Genomic DNA, 7256 nt, shown 5'->3' on the forward strand with positions numbered 1-7256 from the left:
TTTTAGAATATATAGAAAATTCTGAAAAGTTTAAATAATAAATGAATGGGCCGTGTTGCGCCTTGCCTGTGTGCCAGCCTCCAAGCCAAGGCACGACCCAAGCCGTGTCGCGTGCCGAGCACGACCCGTTTAGCCCTGGCCCATGGGGGGCCATGCTGGCGTGCTTACGGGCTGGTCTGGTTGCCCCGACCCATTTAGCCAGCTTTGGGCTACGGCCTACAGGGGTAGCGGCCGTTGCCAGTGAGCGAGCGTAGGAGGCGTGATGGGCATGGCCATGGCAGCATGTTGTAGGGAGCTCCTATCGAACGCATTCTACGTCAACTTGTTGCGCTTTCGCACGGGGGGGGTTGGCTTGCGGGCTTTCTGGGCCTTGGTCCCGCGTTTCAACTGTTTGGCGCGCGTTTCTCTGTTCCTGGCGCGCGTTTCACTGTTTCTCGCATTCAGTTTCTGTTGTCTCTGTTTCAGATGTTTAAGTTGTTTCTGCTGTTTTCGAAATTTCATTGTAATAACTATTTTAGTTCTTTTGAAACTTCATTGATAACTATTTCAGATGTTTCTCCTGTTTCAAACAACAGTTGTAAAAACAGTTTTAGGAGAGTTCCAAAGTTGGAGGAGCATCAAAAACACGTGCAAAAAAACTGTATGGAAACAAGTATATAAAGCTTTGAATTCCTTTACTAACATATTCAGGAGATTTAAATCTTCGATGCAGCTAGAATTAATGCAAGAAATTACCTTTTGGGAACCATGATAAAAACAGAGAACAGTACCATTAAGACAACAATTTCTTCATTTCCCTTTAGTTGGGAAAAAGTAGAAGAATGGTGAAATTTTCCTTGTATTCATAAAAAACTAGAAGAGGGCAATTATCTGTTGTTTCTCGCTGTTTCTACTGGTCGTGGAACTGCTTCCTTTACAAACTTATTCTGTAGATTTAAACATTTTTTTGCGGGGGGATTTAAACCTTCTTTACAAGTTAAAATAATACAAGACAGTATCACTGGGGAACCATGATAAAGAAATAGCAGAACAGTTTCGTCATAGTACTCTTCCTTTGAGTTGTGAAAAATTCTGGCATTGCGGCCGCTGAGAATAAAATGGGAAATATGTTAGTTGGAAGAATGAAAAAAATGTACCGACAACGTGTGTTTGAAGTTACCTAAACTGTGCTAGGAAACAAAAACAAATGGTTTTTTTCCTAGGATGAAGCATTTTTGCCATGTTTTTTTCCTTTCAGTGCAAATTCAGGAGAACTTCTTGTAGTGCAAATTCCATTATACTTGACAGTAACGAATGGCAATGAATACCTGCAGAATAAGAAAGGAAAAATGTTAGTTGGGATTAGAGAAAACCTTCACGAGGATTCTTCTGGGGGAAACTAGAGATCGTGAACTTACCTAAAAGCTTTGTTCAAATGCAGAAATCATGTTGAATGCTTCACTTGAAAATGCGAAAACCCTGTTGAAATAGAGATGTGATGAGGAGGAGGCCAAGGATTGTGGCAATAAAAAGAAATAGAAAACTAACATGTCTCTGTAGGAAAGAAGTTACGAATGGAAGCTGAATTTCATTGTCCTTGCAAGTTATGATCTCAAAAAGGAATTTCTCTCGTACAGCTTGTAAATCATCCTTCAGAATGTAAAAAAATTGAGTAGCAGCTTAGAAAAAATGATATATTTCGAAGAAAGCTAAATAAGGAAAACAAGTGCTCTCAATGAATGAATTGGTAACTACGTACATTGGAGAAACCTTCCATTCCGAGACCTTTGTACTTGCTAAGATACTGAAGAAGGAAAATTCCTGAGTCGTACCTGAAAAAAGAAACAGTGTTGCAATTTCCGATTAACTTAAAAAACTTTCGAACTATTTCTTGAGAAGTAGAAGAAATAAGTTGCTAATGAATCATAAAAGGCACAATGAACAGTTTTAAAATATCACAATTGTTATATGTTCCAACATTTTTTGATGCAGTAAATATTTTTTGTAATTTTGATTCAAAAAAGAAACATGCACAAATTTTACAAATCCTGAACAGTTTTCTAAAATGCGAACAATTTTTCAAGAAATACGACAGAAATCATGAAAAACACAAACATTTTTTGAATTTTCGGAACATTTTCTGAGACCACGAACAGTTTTAAATTTTTGAACAAAAATGGAAACAGGAACATTTTTTCAGTTCAGAACAAAAATGTTTAAACAGAACATTTTTTTAAATGCGATTTTTTTTTGAAACATGACATTTGTTGAATTTGCAAATAAAATGTTGAAACCAAGAACATTTTCGAAAACATGAACAACTTTTGAATTCCCCAAACATTTTTTGGAATTTGTGAACAATTTTTTAAAGCATGAACATATTTTGAATCTTGGGAACAAATTTTGAAATGGAGAACAAATTTTGAAGCACGAACATTTTTTGAATCTTGAGAACAAATTTTGAAACGGAGAACAAATTTGGAAGCACGAACATTTTTTGAATCTTGAGAACAAATTTTGAAACGGAGAACAGATTTGGGAGCATGCACAATTTTTTAAAGCACAAACATTTTTAATTCTTGAGAACTAATTTAGAAACGGAGAACAATTTTGAAAAATCCCGAACAAATTTGGAAGCGCGAACAATTTTTTAAAGCGTGAACATTTTTTAATCTTCACAACAAATTTTGAAATGGATAACAATTTTGAAAATCCCGAACAAATATGGAAGCGCGAACATTTTATAACAATGGGAACAAAAAATTGAAATTCGGTACATTTTTTGCATTTCGAAACTTTTCAACTTTTTGTGTAACGATAACAATTTTTGAATCTTGAGAACATTTTTTGAAACCTGAACATTTTATGGAAACACGAACAAAATTTCAATATTTTGAAATTCTTTTGATAAAAAGAGAGGGAAAAAAGGAAAAAGAAAAAACAAAGAAAGAAAACAAACAGAAAAATCGAAAAAAGAAAAAAGAAACAGAAATAACTAAAAATGAAAAGAAGAAGAAAAAACAAAAAGGAAAACTAGAAACAAACAAAAAAAGAAAAACAAGAAGTAGCAAAAAGAATACCAAGAAGTAGCAAAAAGAAAACTAAAAAACAGGGGAGCAAAAAGAATACCAAGAAGTAGCAAAAAAATAATCGCCACATCTTGAAAGTTTCATCTTCTACTACTGGGTTAATGTGCTAGTTTTGTTATTTTGCTCATAGACCAGAGCTTTGTTTTTGAAATGAAATTAGTTTATGTGACTGTAGTTTTGCTATAGGATTCAGATTTTTTTCAATTTTTTTAGAAAAACTTGGATTGAAAATGTTATATTCATGCTTAATTCAGTTTTGCACGAAATTAATATTAGAAGCTGAATCAACAATCTATTCGTGATAAAATAGAGTGATTCGAATATAGTACCCGAAGACAGCAAACAAAACAGGAACATCATGAATGTATGGTTCAAAAAAACTTCTCTATTTCTGATGCAATATTGTGGTGTGAGATACACATGAAAACAACAAGAAAAGCGGAAATGCAATCATTTAGAGCACATGCCCACAAGGTATAAATTCGGTTATATGAACTATACAGCTGAATGCTTTCTGGCGTATACATTGAAGAGACAAAAATGGAAGTACACATCAATGTAATCAACTACTTGTCACTACTCCTTTCCTTTCTGAAAACAATCTACCAAGATTGAGGAATGATTTCCTAAAATAGTTGAACAGGAGAAAAAATACTCGACTAAGTGCAGAAATAATTTGTATCAAATGTAACAAGGTCTATGAAGAATTCAGTACAGTAATAATGCAGGCAAATCAGATCAACCAACTAGCTGGTGTTTTTTCTAGGGAAGCAAGTAGCTACTGTTAGCTAAACAGTGTACACACATAGTTAAATTAACATCACAAAACTTGCTGATTAGAAAGGTGGACGCTAATTAAGCTACCAAACAAACTAGGAGGTGATTCAAATTAATTAACTGAACATTCAAAACCAGAGTAGAATGTATCATGAAGATAATCATATTACAAGTGGTAATGCCTATTTATGAACTAGAAAATGATATGATTTGCATGGAAACGAAATAATGTTGAAATGAACACTAGGTTACTTAAGATTTTCAAGAGAAGAACACCTCCTATATCTATGAGCATTTACCAGAAAAACTAAGCGAGATTCATTTACAGTAGTAGCTAGAAGAAAACTACAACAGTATCTTCACAACTATTGCCGGTCCATAAGTATATACATGGAAAATTCAGAGCATCTACACAATTGAAGGGACATGCTCGTTCACTTCTGTAGAAGTATCGACAACATCTTAAAACATATTCACAAAAAGGGTTAGGAACAAAATTGTCAAGCACCAGAATAGAAAACAGTTGACAAGTACTTGCTGTAATGATTTACCTACAAATCTGTAGAAGAACTATGATCTGTTAGATCTCAACCGAACCTGCAAACACAAACAGAAAAAGAAAGTCGAATACAGTTGAGGAACCTAGGAATTTGGAATAAAAACCAAACGGGGAACACCAGATCTGACGAACCTCGACCAATTATCACAAAATTGAAGTGTTATTCCTCAGAATTTGGTTGCCAAAACACCGTCTACCAACAACAGAGAACAAATCAGCTAACCCTAACTTCCATCCCAGAGATTTGCAGGAAGGGGAGAGAAGATGAAGAACCAGAGCACCTAGCGCCCCGAGATGCACGAAGGAGGAAGGAATCAAGACCACGGCAAAGAATCGAGAGGAAGGAAGAGGAATCGAGAGGACGAAGCAGAGAAGGAATCGAGACAAAGCAGTCGCACGAGGAAGAAAGGGGAACGAGGAAACAGACGTGGTCGGTCGAAACAAGAAACAGGAAAAAAAGGCCGGCCCAAATACGGGCGAAGGGTGTGCGATGCCCCGACAGTTTGACGCAAAATGCGTCAAATAGGGAATTCCCTCCTTAGCAAGCATCATTTAAGATGCTGATCGTGGAGTGCATGGATCATGCTGGTTCTTCTTCTGGGCCCATCAATAGTCCTCCTGCACGAACACCTGGGACGCGTTTGCTGGCCAGTCATGGCCCACAGGTCGCCAAATAGCAACTCAGCACATACACCCCGTGCGCATGTTCCCATAGGTTTTGGGAAGGTTCTAGAACCTTTCCTGAAGTGGGTTTTTATTTTTTCTATGTTTTATCTTCTGGGTTTTTCTTTCTTTTGGCTATTTCATTTTTCCTTTTTATTTTCTGTTCTTATTTTTATTTTTTATTTATTTTACATATTCTTTTTTCCATTTTTCCATTTTAATTTTATTATTATTTTACTTTTCATTGTCCTTTTTTATTTATGAACATCTTTCAAATTGATGAATAGTGTCTGAAATGATGGACATTTTATGAATACGCAGATATTTTTGGAATTGCAAACTTTTTTCAACTTCTTAAACATTTTTTAAATTCATGAACATTTTTTACAAACTCACAAAAAGTTGTTTTCAAATTCTGAACAAGTTTTTAATGATTAGCATTTACCAAAATGTGGGAACAATTTTTTAAATTCAATAACATTATTTTGCTCTTAAAAAATTATTATTGAATGCATGAAAATTATTTAAATTCTTGAACATTGTTTGAATCAGTGAACATATTTTGTACTGATGAACTTTGACTTTGGTAACAATGTTAGAAATTGAATATTTTTTAATTTTAACATATTTTTAAAAATTCATGAACATTTTTATGTATGAATGTTTTTAAATTTGTGAACGGTTTTTAATATGCAACGTTTCTGAAAATAATGTACATTTTTTAATCTTCACGATGATTTTCTCTTTGGTGAATATTTCTTGTATAGATGAACATATTATGATTTCTTGAAAAAAATTTATCATAATTTGCATTTTTTGAAATTTAGAACATTTTTAATTCATATTTTTCATAAGAAAAAACAGAAATGGAAAAAGGAAAAAGGAAAAAATAAAACGAAAAATTCAGTGGACATCCCTTCCTACGCATGCGCAGCGCCAAAAGGGCGTGCGGGGGGACGAGGTGCGCGCTAATTCATTTGTGAGGGCCTAGCACGCCAAATAGTAGGTCCCACATTTGGTAGCCTGCAAGAGGTTCAATCTGACTCACGTGATGCAGTTTTGATCCGTTTGTTTGTCTGCCATGTATCAAAATCTTGGCCCAAGCGTTTAAAGCACCTTTGGCCCTGGATGAGAAGGAACGCTCGAGTCGAGCGTTTCTAGCGAGCCAAGCCCAAGCAATGCAATCGAGCTAACATGGATGGGTCCCCTGGTGTAGTTTTATGCGAGCTTGTGCAGACTGGGTGCAACCTGTAATTGAGTTTGCAGGTGTTCTGCTCTAATCTCCTCCTAATCTCTTTCATCTAACCCCTACACAAAGGTGAGATAGGCTCGACACGAAAAATATGCACATCAATGTTGTGGTTTCATTCAAACAATCAGTTCTCAATTTCATGGACTGTAAATCTTCAATTCCATGATAATATTTGGAGATTTTTTGGACGAATTTCGGCAACATCTTTACACCTGGCCGACTATCTGAAATTGTTTTTCACAACTAGCTTCATCTCGCCGTTTTCACGCAACTTCGTGTTGTACGTTCTTCATTTCGGCGGTCATAGATGAGTAGATTATACAACCCTCTAGTGGTCTATACAAGATACATATGTGTGGTCTATTTCAATGATACTCCTTAATCTTCTTCACCTAGACCCTTCTAATCTACACTACGGTGCTCCGATTCAAGATAATTTGCACACCAAAAGGATGCATATAACATTGTGGTTTCATTCAGACAATCGGTTTGCAGGTTCGTTGACTGTAAATGTTCAAGTTCGTGTTCATGTTCAGAGTTACTTTGGACAAATTGTGTCAAATCGTCGTGGACGGCCGACCATTTGAAATATCTTTTGATCAGGAACTTCATCTCATTGTTTCACACGACTCTTGTATTGTATGTTTTCTATTTCGATGGTTGTAGACGAGTATATGTGTATCTCCCTATTGTGTTGTAATAAGGTATTCATCTGATGGTTTAGACGAAATTCAGAGTGGCTTCTTTCCATTCGTACTGATGGTTGTCAACCTTGCCACATGGATGACATGTCGTGCCCGGCACCGCCGTCGGCATCATTCCTCTCGGCCGCCTCGCCTGCAGCCTACTTCACTAACGCCACCATGGTGCACACACTGCACTTCTCCTCCATGTCCACTGCCTCGGTGCCCTCCTCCCCATCCATTCTCATGGACTT

General features: G+C 36.1%; 1 long non-coding RNA gene across 1 annotated transcript; it reads right to left on the bottom strand.

Moving 5' to 3' along the window:
- Window positions 1-906: 906 nt before the first annotated feature.
- Window positions 907-4880, bottom strand: LOC119282627. The gene is made up of 8 exons (XR_005138808.1): window positions 4686-4880; window positions 4537-4597; window positions 4397-4442; window positions 1739-1811; window positions 1528-1629; window positions 1398-1458; window positions 1160-1307; window positions 907-1086 (listed from the first exon to the last, which is right to left on the bottom strand). It is a non-coding gene; the product is annotated as an uncharacterized LOC119282627 (long non-coding RNA).
- Window positions 4881-7256: the final 2376 nt, after the last annotated feature.

This window comes from Triticum dicoccoides, chromosome 3B, assembly GCF_002162155.2.
Source record: "Triticum dicoccoides isolate Atlit2015 ecotype Zavitan chromosome 3B, WEW_v2.0, whole genome shotgun sequence".
In the NCBI taxonomy this organism is placed as follows: domain Eukaryota; kingdom Viridiplantae; phylum Streptophyta; class Magnoliopsida; order Poales; family Poaceae; genus Triticum; species Triticum dicoccoides.